At 56.9% G+C, this 13,251-nt stretch overlaps 1 protein-coding gene across 3 annotated transcripts in view; it reads left to right on the top strand.

Moving 5' to 3' along the window:
• CFAP161 (cilia and flagella associated protein 161) overlaps positions 1 to 8,597 on the top strand; it is a 31,942-nt gene extending 23,345 nt beyond the window's left edge. Inside the window, exons 10-11 of one of the 3 annotated variants that reach the window (XR_006598779.1) lie at positions 6,720 to 6,869; positions 7,056 to 8,597. The gene's annotated coding sequence lies outside the window, so the exon portion shown is untranslated. Of the gene's footprint in view, positions 1 to 6,719 lie in introns of all 3 variants that reach the window. The other 2 variants (XR_006598778.1, XM_045058722.1) reach the window with 2 other exon arrangements.
• Positions 8,598 to 13,251: the final 4,654 nt, after the last annotated feature.

The following is a 13,251-nucleotide window of genomic DNA, read 5'->3' on the forward strand; positions in this document are numbered from 1 at the left end:
GTCCGGGACGGCGGGGCTGTGTGTCCCTTGTCCGCAGAAGTCAACGTGGACCGGGGGAGGGCACTTTAAAATGAAGTGTGGGCGCCTGGGTGGCTCCGTCGGTTAAGCGTCCCACTTGAGCTCAGGTCATGATCCCACGTTTCATGGGTTTGAGCCCCGCATCAGGCTCTGTGCTGACAGCTTGGAGCTTGGAGCCTCCTCCTGCTTGGGATTCTCTCTCTCTCTCTCTCTCTCTCTCCGTTTCTCTCCTCTCTCCTGCTTGCACGCTCTCTCAAAATAAATATTTAAAAGAAAAGAAAAGAAAAGTTGGGGACAAAACGGTTGTTTCAACGAAATGGTTTCATTTTGAGGCTTGTTCATTGACTCACTCACTCGTTCATCGAGGCCCTGGCTGTGGCCCAGGCGTTGGGGACACAAGAGTCAGGCAGATGGACCCTGGCCGGCGTGTTCCTTTCGGACTTGCACTTGGTGCTGGCCCCACGCACGTGCACCAGACAGAACAGTGAACGCTTGCTCCCCACGAGTGACTCCTCCCACAGCCCCCTCGCTCTGTGCTCCCTTCGGACCACCGGCTGCGATGCCTACCTTTAACGTGGGCTCCTGGCCACGGGGATTCCGAGAGCGGTGCCTCGGTGGTACCGTTTGGAGAACTTTGCAGCTTCTGTGATTTTCTTCACCAAGTCCTACCTTCCCGTAAAGGGCTGGCAAGGAAGGGGCTTGTCAGTTGGCCTCCAACCCTGGATTCTTATTCTAACGCAACGATTCAGATAGTCCCCTTTGGTAAAATTGTTGATCTCTGGTTTGCCCCCACCGTCTTTCCCTACCCCCGCGAGGGCATCTGGGGTGCACGGGGGCTCCCCAGGTGTGCCTGACAGCAGGGACCAAGAGGGTGTGACTGGATGTCCTCGCCTCGGCGAGCTGCCCTGTTAGATCGTCGCTGAGCCCTACCCCGGGGACCTGGTCCTCCTGGGCTGGCGACCGATGAGGGGTGACGCCCCCCTCCCCGCCGACATCCTGCGGATATGGGCGATGGGAGCGTGAGGCCACAGTGATTAGTGATCTGGTGTCTCTGCTGGCCTGGTCAGGACGTCACGGTCCTTGCCGGCTGGCCCAGCGTCAGCTCAGATCTCGACAGAGCTGTGGCTGTCCTCGCGTCTTCAGGTACAGGCTACCAGCCAACTTCTGCTTGTCCTTTTCCAGACATTGGAACTTTCTTTTTTTTTTAATTAAAAAAATATTTTTTAATGTTTATCTATTTTTGAGAGACAGAGAGAGAGAGAGAGACAGAGACAGAGTGTGAGTGGAGGAGGGGCAGAGAGAGAGGGAGACACAGAATCCGAAGCAGGCTCCAGACTCTGAGCCATCAGCACAGAGCCCGACGCAGGGCTCGAACCCACGAATCGTGAGATCGTGACCTGAGCCAAAGTCGGCCGCTCGACCGACTGAGCCCCCCAGGCGCCCCAGGACATTGGGACTTCTGGGTGGCGTAGCACAAGGGAATGGGAAACAGCTCATTACCACTAAGCTCGAGGACCATGTCGCTAGTCCGGAGGCAGGTCCCGTTCACAGTGATGCGGTTCCCTCTGGGCCGTGCGGACGGTGACTTCCCGATGGCCAGACGCGGGAGGAGTCCCGCGTGAACCGGGCAAAATTACTTTCCTCATCTTCCCTCAAACCTCAAGACCAACCTATCGGCCCCCTCCCCCCTTTTGTGGCCCGTCTCCCCTCACGTCCATTGTCCTCTGGGACCAGAAGCGTGGGCTGCGGTTTCCCTCCTTGCCCGTGTCGGGCTCTGTGCTTTGGATTCCGTGTCTCCCTCTCTCTCTGCCCCTCCCCCGCTCACACTCCCTCTGTCTCTCTGTCTCAAAAATAAATAAACATTAGAAAGAAAGAAAGAAAGAAAGAAAGAAAGAAAGAAAGAAATCAGTAGCGGAACCGAGATGCTGTTGTAACAAGATCCAGAAACACGTGGCCCTCCACACGCGAGGAGACCGGGGGCCCCGGCCCGCGGTGGTCAGATGCCGGTGAGACCGGTCGCCTGCGGTGACCTGGAAGGCGCTTGGGCTCCCGATGGGCTCGCAGATTCAGGGGAGGAGGTTGGGTTGGGACGGGGTCCGCTAGTCCCAGCCGGTTGTCCCTGGCCGCTTAACAAGGTGCGACTGGGGAGACGTGGCCTCCCGAAGGGACTGATTTCCCATAGCAATGCAAGGGAATGAAGGAAATTGGAAAAAACTAACTGCCTCTCGGCCATAAAGTAAGAAACTGGATGAGGCGAGACCTTGAGGGTCCAAAGGGAAATGTCAGATTGAGGGTGCGGTGCCCTGGGTGGTGCCCAGTCGGAACCAGGGCGGAGCTCAGATTAAGGGTGAGGCTCTAACACCTGTTGAAACTCTTCCCCCCCCCCCCACCCCTATTGCCTTAAAGCAGCCACTCTCGCACGGAGGGAAGAGGCTTAGGGGCCGGGCATGAAGGAATAAGGCCGATCTGGGAACCAAGTCTTGAAAGAACATTGGGTGTGGTTCCTGGACTTGAAACTACCACTGAGTTTCAGAGTTGTACTGCCAGAAAGAAAGATCCTTCCTTACAAAAGCCTGCGATTCTTGGAGACCGTTAACTCTCTAGCTGCCCCGAGACCCCCGCCGTCCGCGGGCAGCGCGCAGGCTGGGGCGTCTTTGCGGCCCCCGTGGGGGACGTGCTTTCCAAAGCCCGCCTCGGATGAGGCCGAGGGAGCAGAGGAAGAGGAAGAACCTTCCAGAATGTGTCCTTGGAGAGCAGTGAATAAGGCAGTGCCCTCCCCAAAGCAGAATGAAGGGCTAATCCCGGAACATTCTCCGTCCTCAGGTTGGAAGGCTTCCCGGTGGCCGCCCGGTAGGATTTCAGAATTTCTGTGGACCAGTGATTGCTGGGGGTCTCCTAGTTTTCTCTGCTCTGAAAGGGACTCTTTCTGGATATTGCTGTGTCCCTGCAGCATCACTGAGTACCGGGTGTGTGGGACAGGCCTGAGTGTCTGCAGCAGAGACCTTTTGGCCCACAAGTCTGACATACTGACTCTCTGGCCCTGTAAGGAGAAGCCTGCTGATGTTTGTTCTAGAAAGATAGGCCTCTGGACCAGGAGGAGCCACAGTCGACCTGATGCATCGGCCGGAGATTCTGATCTCCTGAGCAGGGCGCTGAGGTTGGATGGGACCGGGGGTTGTCGTCCACGGAGTTGGAGTGTTTTGTTTGTGGGGAAAAGAGGGCAGAAAGGGGTGTCGGTGACCCGACACAGGGACATTGGGTGCTCACTGAATATCATGTGCTCTTTCTAGCTGCCTTGAGGTTGGGCCTGGTTGGGGGGGCGGGGCGGTGTAGACGGTAAGTCACGAGTAGAAATGACACGCATCACTTCAACCTGAGACACTGAAAGGCCCCTGTCTGGTCCCCCATGCTGTCTCGTCCCCGTCATGGAGCTCTGGAGGGGACACGTCGTGATGGTGGGGGCACAGGAAAGGGACGGTCTGGTGCCCTACGTGCTGCCTTGAAGAGGAGCCTGACATACATCAGACTCTGTGGGGATGAGGAAGAAACTTCTGTGGGGTTACGTGCTGAGATTTGAGGATTAATTTCTCTCCAAAATTGCCATTCTGACTGGTAGAGAGTACATCTCACCCATGTCCTAATTCAAATAAAATTGAGTTTATACTTGTAGACAATTGGTATTCAATGACACAGTTTTGTATCTGTCATTAATAGCTCCTGTCCTGTGTAAAATGGTCTTTGAAAAGGCGACTTTTAATAGCTTCCTTGTATTTCCCGGAGTTATTTCATTGATCGTGTATCGTGCTTGGGAAGGTATGGTGAGAAAGACAAGTTCATTCACTGCCGCTAAAAGAGGAATTTAATGTAGTTTTTCAATTTTTTAAATGTCTATTTATTTTTGAGAGAGAGAGAGAGAGAGAGAATGGACGAGTGAGAGAGGGCCAGAAGGAGGGAGACAGGATCTGAAGCAGGCTCCACACAGTGAGCACAGAGCCCGACATGGGGCTCGAACTCACGAACCATGAGATCATGACCTGAGCTGAAATCAAGAGTTGGCCAGTTAACCAACTGAGGCCACCCAGGCGCCCCGATGTAGTTCTTCTGATACGCAACTTAACGACCTGTGTATCCCCTTTGACCCAGTAATTCTATTTCTGGAAACTCACTCTAGGGAAGCAGGGGATGTGGGCAACACTGGATGGGTGACGATTTTTGTTCTAGCTTTATTTATAATGTCAAAGCTGGGAAGGATCTAACTGTGCAACAGTAGCCAAATAGTTACATAAGGAAGACCTGTCTCTGGCCATTGCCTGCTCGTTGATGTGGCTTGTTTAGATCAGACGCCTGCGGCCGGGACACAGAACGTGGATCCGATGTCACAGCTGGTGGCTTGGATGTCTCCGCCTTCGCACCACACCGATTCATCCCTTGCCGGTGGCCTTCGATCACGGACGAAGCGGGCCAAACCCCGTCCCCTTCTCGTCCCTTGGCAACGCATGACTTCTGGCTGCAAAGAGTCTCCACATGGTCTCTTGGACATCAAGCGGCGACAGCCCAACATTTGGTTACATAAAGTGCAAATGAATCATGAACACATGGATTATATTTCCGCTCAAGTTGAACGGGGATTTCAACTTATGGGAAATGGACTGTGGGCTGCACAAGTTAGCGCTAGGTTTTGGGAAATCGTTTGAATGGCTGACCCGATCTTCAGTCCGTTTGTGTCCATCTGCCGTCCCTCCCCCCCCCTCCAGGTCCCCTCCTTAGCACCCTAGAAATGGCAGCTGTTCAACTCCAGGGGCCTCCGGGAAAGAAGGGAGGCCAAGTGAATTTGCCAGAGGTTCCCGGGGTTGGTTTGTTCGGACCCAAAGCCAGTGAAGATTAAGTAAGATGCAGAATGGACCCTCCCTTCCCCTTGGCTTCTGTGCTGGAACTTCTAAAATGTTTCTATCTCTTTCTTCAGTGTCTTTCCTGCCTTGCTGTTGTGTGTCTCGTCCATTCCACGCCTCCCCCGCCCCTGTGGTGGAATTTCTAGGGTATTTTCCACCTGAGCCCTTGGCTTTGACTGCCGTCTGTACACTGATGATGGTCGGATGGCTGTCCCCCAGCCCCCGTCTCGCTCCTGACCTCCAGTCCCTGCGTCCACGTGCCCACCAGACACCTCTCCCCTCTGCGCTCCCCCGGAAGCTCCAAACCCCCTCATGCAAACCGCCCTCATTCCAGCTGCTCCCCTGCGCTCGCTATTTTCACAACTGGAAGCACCAATCATTCAGCCACTGGCCCCACTATTTAATTCGCTCAGAGAAGTCTGAGTTCTCCCTGTGTGCCAGCCACGGAGTTAGGTACGGGGACACAGAGGGGAAGAACGCCTCGTTCTTGCCCTCAACATACTGACAACCCGGTGGGGTGGGTGGATATGGAGGCCAACGATTATAGGACACGGGGAGTGCGGCATTGGGAGTGCACAGCGGGTCTCACGCGGCCCAGATCACACTGGTGGGGCGGCGGTGGGGGGGGACCAGGGGTTCCCAGGGGGGATTTAGAAAGGTGATGCCCAGGTGGTGGGTGAAAGGATGAGGTAAAGAAACTGGGTGGCGTGGAGGGGAGGGAGCCGTGCAACATCCTGGAGGTGAGGAGTAGTATGCTCGGGGGAGTGGGCCTGGGCAGGGGTATCTAGTGGGGCTGCAGGGGGCACAGGGGCCCGAGAACGGAGGTCTTACGTCCCCGGTTCATAGGTTTGGGTTTTATCGGGTAGCTTATGTGGACTCTCGGAGGAGTGTTACGTACACGGTGTAAAGGCTGAGTTTCTGTGTCTGTGGGGGAGGATATACTTGGGGCAGAGGGAGGTAGGGAAGCCAGGAGACTCCGGGGGTACCCTGGCCCCATGGTAGGGGAGCCTCAACCAGGAAGCGGCAAAGGGAACCGAGAGAAGTCACTGTGCCTGAGAGCTGTTCAGAACACACACTGGCGAGACTTGACTTAAAAGTAGAATTAAGGTGGGGCACCCCGGGGGGCTCCGTCGGTGAAGCGTCCGACTTCGGCTCAGGTCACCATCTCGCGGTTCGTGGGTTCGAGCCCCGCGTGGGGCTCTGCGCTGACAGCTCGGAGCCCGGGGCCTGCTTTGGATTCCGTATCTCCCTCCCTCTCTCGCTCTGTTCCTCCCCCGCTCATGCTCTGTTTCTCCATCTCTCAAAAACGAATACACATTAAAAAAATTAGAAATAAAAAAAAGTAGAAATAAGGAAAAGCAGGAGTCGGGGTTAGTTGAGGGTGCTCGGCTGGGTGATGGGGAGCACAGTGATGGTGTCGGGAGGGAAGGCACCGGGGGTCTCAGAAAGGATCTCCACGTGTCGACTGGTGCCTCCTGAAGGCATCCTGTTTCCAGCCCCGTTCCGCGGTGCACTCAGTCCCTCGGTTCAGACAGGCCCGCCTTCCAGCTCTTCTGACCTTCAGATCAACGCACGAGCCCAGGGCTCCTCTGACCTGACGGTGTGGGGTCTGTGCCTGCTTCTGTGCTCCCAAATCTCCCAGGGAGAGACGTATCCTAAACCCCACTCCACGACAACGTGGCAGCCTCTGACCCCTCCCTGCCCCGTCATTCTCCCTTCGAAAACTCCTGAGGACGCAGCCCGGCTGCCGTTCAGTGGCTGTCTGCTGAATGCATCTTGGGAAGAGGTGAAAATTGTCCTTTCTGATTATAGAATGGAGATTCGATGCGTTCAAGAAACGAGGACACCCTGGAGGGCATCTGAGCCTGGACTCTGTGACACCTGTTACCAGCGTGGTCTCAGGCCTTCTGCTGGTATGATGTAGGGCTGTAGCGACCTCTCTGGGCCCTATCTGCCTATTAGGTGAGCGGGGAGTTCTGCCTGTGGTGCAGCAGCCTGGAACAGGGGCCGGTGACCCAAGGTGGAGGCTCAGGCCTTCCAGAAGCGAGTGCGGGGGAAGGGCCGTGAAAACGTGGGCAGCGGTGGGAATGGCAACGGGGGGCCGTGGCAAGGAGCCCAGATGTGAGGCCGTCCTCTGTTCGTCAGCAGGGCAGAATGAATGTCAGCTGCAGGTGGGGTCCTCGCGGAGGCCAAGGACAGAAGGAGGAGACACAGGTGTCGGGGACGCGGGCCCTGGGCTTTACGACTCGACTCTTGGGCCTTCCTTGAGAACTGAGCTCTGGCCTTTGGCTCCAATCACCTTGGAGAGGAGACCTGGCCCGGGGGGACCGGTGGCCTCTTTCGGGTTGGCATCCATGCAAGTACGAGAAGTTGCCCTTGGAGAGGGGGGGACTCACACAGTCGTCCTGTGTCCCCGGCTTGACATTCTCTGTCCAAACTCCATCTCAGCGCTCCCGCCAAGCCTCTGCCTCCCCCGGGCGTCCCTGGCTGGGCCCATGGAGGATTCTCTCCCTTTAGGACTAAACTGACTTGAGGCGCTGAACCGACCGGATCCTCTGGGTGGCGGTTCCTTCCCTACGCATCCTAGCAAGGGAGCGTGAGGACGTGAGGGCCCGGGGCTTACCGTGCCGCTTTGGTGCCGGTTCAGGCTCCCGGGTCATTCCTGTGCCCGTCCCCTCTCTGCGGTCCCCTATGCTTCCCGTGCCCCTGCACGGGCTGGGACTGGAGTCACTGTCCTTCTGGCTCCCTGTGCTACAACAGATGGCCTGGGCGCCCCTCCACGGTCGGTCAGCCAGCCAGAGAGCGGCCACCGGTACCTGCTGATAACTTGTCTGTTCCTTCCCTGCCTTCCGGTCCAAGTTGGAGGACATAGCCAAGCCTCGAGGGACGCGTTCTGCCACGTGGTACTGACCACGTGGGCTTAATGAAGACAGGTGAGGGTCAGGAGTGATTGGCACAGAGCGGATACTCGGCACTAAGTAACTGTCACCACCGTCACCACCACCACCATCGTTCATTACAACTACTTGTCTATCACCCCTCCATCTCGCGCGGTCCGGGCCCGGTGTAGACGATCCCGCCATCATATGGACTCAATCACTGTGGCCGACAAGTGCGTCTAGAATCCAAGGGCTCCCCCTCCAGAGCGGAGGAAGCATGCTTCCTACCTGGAAAGAGAGAAGACAAGCTGTGTCGTCCGGTGGGGGGAAGCCCTGATTTCCGAGGGTCGCTGAGTTCGGGCCATCAGTGGTCAGTCTGGAGCCGGGAAGAGGTTGGGGGAAAAGAGTGACGTGGGACCACAGGGGCAGAGCTCAGGGGTCCTGAGAATGGCCTCACGAGCGCAGTTCCTGTCCTGCAGGAGACGACTCGGGTCAGACCCGGGAGAAGGGGAGAGAGGGCTGCGGGTACGTGCTGTGCCCGGCTCGGTGCAGGGGTCTGGTGGGGAAGACCCTGTCACCTTCCACGGACGTCCTGGTGCCAGACAGTATTGTGACTTTCTTCCCTGTGACCTACGCTTGCTTCTGGGTTGCTCCTGGGGGCTCACACATGGCCAACTTAGTGATGGCCACGGACAGATGATAAAATGATTATAATGTGTATCATGCGCGTGCGCACACACACACACACACACGGCAAGGCTTTTCCATTAAAACAATAGATGTCTTCCAGAATAAAGGAAAGCTTGTATACCTCTGGGCCCGCAGAAAATATTTCAGGATAAATTAAAAACGTAAGAGGTGGGGAGATACTTCGGGATGTGCTTTCAAAAGCACAGAGCGTGTGAAGGCTTGACGAAGCGGGGTCCTGCCTGTCTCCGCGACGTCCCGGGATGTGTCCCTGCGTGGGGAGACCGTGAACAAAGCAGACCGACCGGGGCATCGTTGGGCTTCCCTCTCTGATGTTAGCGCGCGGCAGAGTGGTCACCAAGGGTGGTAGAAAGGGATCCTGGGGACAGAGGACTGGTCGGGACGGGTGGTCTTTAGAACCCTGGCCATCGCCGTGATCGTTCGTCTTTGGACGCGTCATTTTCCCTCCCGCCTCGGAGTCCCACGCGTGGATGAGAGGGGCGCTTTAGGACAGAGGTTTGCAGACGTGCTCGGCTGGCCTCGGGGTGGGGGCTGCTGAGGAGTGGTAAGGGGGGGTGGCTGGGGCCAGAGATGCAGCCTAGCCATCCGGTCCTCAGCCAGACCAACTTCACGTCCACCGTCGTTTTATCTGCTAACGTTCCGTGTAGACGTCTGAGAAACGGGGATCTGGTCCTCCTAGAAGTTAGCAAGCCACACAGCTTAGCTCGTCCCTCGTCCCTCCGGCGTGTTCTCTTGGACTTACAGTGGGTTCCCATCTGGGGGCCCAGGAGCAAGTCCTCTGCCCATTCGTTCGTGATTGAGAACCGGACAGGCACTTTTTTGGTCTTTACCGAAGAACCATGGGTGTGTTCCCCCCAACGTGTCCTACCTCTGGGACCCCAGCAGGCCCCCCGCCCGCCTCTCTGAGGCCTTCATTTCCACACCTGTAGAATGGGGAGTCGGCCATCACGTCCTGTGGTTAACAGTGAAGCGGGCTGTGTGGTTTCCAGAGCTGCGGCAGACGACCTGACAGGATTTCGGGACTTGCCCTTGGTATTTGGGAGCCCCAAAGCTCCAGGCTGGAGGATCACTGGGTGTTTTGTCCTTCTCTGAACGGTACAGGAGGCTTATTTTGTCCCTAAAATAGATGTCCAAAAACTATAAATGCCCTAAAGTGGCATATTAGCCTGTCTCTAGAATTTTCTGAGTACAAAAGTAAATTTCAAAGCCAGTGAACATTTCGAAATGAACGGGCTGCTTGACAGGGACGTTTCATCCTTGGGCACAGTTACCGTCCCCGGGGATGAAGGCGTTCAGGTGAATAATTACACATTAGGCTGAAAAAAGAGTTTGCTGGCTTTCACCGAGCCAGTCCAGGCTCCCTTGGGGTCACTGTCGTGCCGGCGGTCCCATGTCCCTCTACGCAGCGTGGCCGCACCGTCTGTGAGGACGTGGCGGAGGGAATGCCGAGCTCCTGGGGGGACACAGCAGGCCACGTGCTCCTGGGGGCACTGCTGGAGGGCCAAGAAGCAGAGCCCGGGAGGTCTGTGGTGTCGGGGTGAGGCTGGTAGGCAAGGCTCAGTGCCTTATTTGTTTTTAATTTTGTTTTCATGTTTATTTATTTTTGAGAGAGAGAGACACACACAGAGAGAGATCATGAGCAGGGGAGGGGCAGAGAGAGAGACACAGAATCCGAAGCAGGCTCCAGGCTCCCAGCGCAGAGCCCGACGTGGGGCTCGAACCCACAAACCTCGAGATCATGACCTGAATGAAGTCGGACGCTCGACCGACTGAGCCACCCGGGATTTGACACAGTCAGTGGGGGACTTGGAGGGGAGAGGGAAGTGGGAAGAAGTGGTCCCAGCTTGCTGGGGACCCGGCTCCAGGGAGCAGTGGGAGCGGACGGTGTCGCGGGGAGCTGAGGAGCTGGTCGTGATGGGGCCGTGGCCCCGGAAGGTGCCCATGCAGGAAGCAGGTGGCATGTGGGTTGGAAGAGAGGAGTAGGGCAGGCCGCATGGCCTGGTGTCCGAGTCGGAGGGCGAGAACCCGAGGGAGTGTTCAGGGCAGGTCCCACAGGGAGGGGACAGGCCAGTCTGCGGAAGCAGGAGGCAGGCTTTCCGGACCGGACCGACACCCGCGGGCAGGAGGCCCAGGGCTCCCAGGGGGCAGGGCAGGCCCCGAGTGCGCCCACCGCAGTGAGCGTCACCGGGGGCTCACCAGCCACTCTCGCTTGGCCGTCTGGGCAGGATTGGCTCAGGACCGGGTAGGGCCCCCTTTATAGTCTGTGTCTACACCTCTGAGGGGCTGGGGTCACAGGACCAGCCAAGGAAGGGGATCCAATCCTCTGAAGCAGGCACACCCCAGGGGGCCTACAGAGGTGGGAGTGTCACACATTTCCCCGTCCTACGACCCCAGCTCTGCTGGCCGGAGCAGAGGCAGAGGCTGAGAGAGGACAGAGGGTCGGAATGTGGGCGGTCGAGGTCACCTCTCCCCCCGGGTGGTTTGACAAGTCAGAGACGGGACCCCCGTTCTTTGTTGCAGACCTTGTCAGGTGCATTGAGGGTGGTACGGCCGTAGACCAGACGTCGTGTGACAAACAGAGACTCCCTCAGTCGCCCCCATAGCAGGGAACAGGGCCAAGGAGGCGACTTTGTTCACGGGAGGTGACTACATGGAAAGAACCGAGGACACGGAGAAGGCCCCGCCCCAGATGTGAGACACCCCCCCTCCACCCCCGACATCCCCTCTCCTCTCTCACCATCTGTGGTTCTAACTGAAACTGTGCCGTGTGGCCCCCCTCGTTCTCCTGGCTCGGGCACCTTCTGAGCACACGTTGCCGTGTGAGGAAGTCTGGAGGCTTGGGGGCTTCCCGGTGGGGCTGGTGGTGGACGGACTCCCCCCCCCGCCCCGCCAGGGACCAGGGTCAGGGCCCCCCCGTGGGGGTCTTAGCTTCTCCCCTGCCGCACACTTTGGAAATGTTAACCTCAGAGGCCACGGCCCCCGGCTGCTCCCTATGCAGCCTCTTGAGCTTTCCACGGAGCCCCCGGGGACACAGAAGAAGATGAAAACTGGTCATCGGGGCAGAAAGCCGACCCCAAGTTCGTCTTAGAGCCATGAGGACTGGCTGAGGAAGTCAGCCAACAAATAGGGCTTCCTGTAAGGATATCGCCCCCTGGTTTTGCTAAGAAATAAACTTGTTCTTTTTAGGGGGGAAAAAAAGCAAACCAGGAAATACAGACTGAAAGAAATAAAAAGTGCTCCTAATCCCGCTGGCCAGAGATAACTTCTGTTCGCATCTTGACATGTAGCTGATAGGCTATTTACAGAAAAAAAAAAGTGACGTATCAACATCCAGCCTTTTCCTGTTTCTCTGTAACTGAATTTACTCGTAACCCCTCACTTCTGCAGGTGATGGAATATTAACTTCGCCAATGCAAAGTGAGCTCAGTCATTCCTGATTCACCCCTGATGCCACTCAGTCCCCTCTGGGACCTACTCCGTGACTTCCGATGTCCCCCCACGGGGTTGCTGAGTGACACGAGGTGGGGGGGGGCGCCTCTCCGCGGATGGAGCCTGCCAGCCTCTCCTTGTGCGGGGCACCGGGTATGTGCTTCTCAAGGCCACGCAGCTCACTCTCCTCCCTCCGCATCCACCTGTCCGGAGCTCCCCAGCTGAGCTGACACGCTCAGGCCGCCCTGGGTACCTTGTCAAGCACCGGGAACTTGCAGCCACACTCCCTCCATGGGAGGACGTGTCCACCGGGCAGGCATCTCGGGCAGGACGTGTGTCCTGTCTTGTCCCCTGTGCGTCCTGCCCTGGCGTCTTCCTGTCAGCCAGCAAGGGACAGAATGGGGGCTCCTTGCCAGGCCCCCAACACACGGCCCTCGAGCCCCAGACTTCCCCCCACTTGGGCAGAGACTTTCATCTCCCTTCGGATAGGACGACAACCGTTCTTTTATCATCACACGCTCTTCCCGGACCTGTGAGTTGACGGGATAAATGTCGTGCTTTGATAAATGTTGGGCTTTGCTGCCTGTGGTCGAAGGCAAGCTTTTGGCCTCGAGGAAACACACAAAATAAGAACAAACTCAAACGTGTTGGTCTCCCGTTGCTGCTGTAAGAAATCACCACAGAGACAGTGGCTTAAAACAGCACAGAAGCGTGATCTTTCCTTCTTGGGGTCAGGCGTGCGAAAGCGTCTCACCGGAGCTGAGGCCAAAGTGCGGGCGGGGCTGCGTTTCCATCTGGAGACGGGAGGGGAGGCCCCATCACCTTCCTTCTCCAGCTTCCGGAGGCCACCCGTGTCCGTGGCTCGTGGCCCCTTCCTCTGTCATCACAGCCGGGGATGCAACTTCGTGGGCTCGGACCTCCTCTTCCACCTCCCCTGTGATTTCCTGGCGCCCACCTGGATAATCTGGGACGATCCCTTGATCTTAACGTCCGCTGATTAGCAAGGTCTGTTCCGTCCGCAGCCTTAACTCCCCCCTCATGTCCTAATACGACATACCTGCCCAGAGATTCCCGGTACGGGCCTCGGACCTTTTCGTAGCGGCCCATATCCCGCCTACCACACCGAATAAAAATCCCTTTGTCAAAGGCTGAATTCCTATGATCAAAAGCCGTGACTTCCGAAATGATCGATCTGGCTGTCGACTTCACCAGATCTACTTAGGAGTTCTAAAGCCAGTGACTCAACTGAAAAAAAAAAAATTCTTTTCGATTAAAAATTTTTTTTTCTATCATCCTCTAGATGGTATGAATGCAAAGCTATTTCCACT

Source organism: Felis catus, chromosome B3 (genome assembly GCF_018350175.1).
Source record: "Felis catus isolate Fca126 chromosome B3, F.catus_Fca126_mat1.0, whole genome shotgun sequence".
NCBI classification, from domain to species: domain Eukaryota; kingdom Metazoa; phylum Chordata; class Mammalia; order Carnivora; family Felidae; genus Felis; species Felis catus.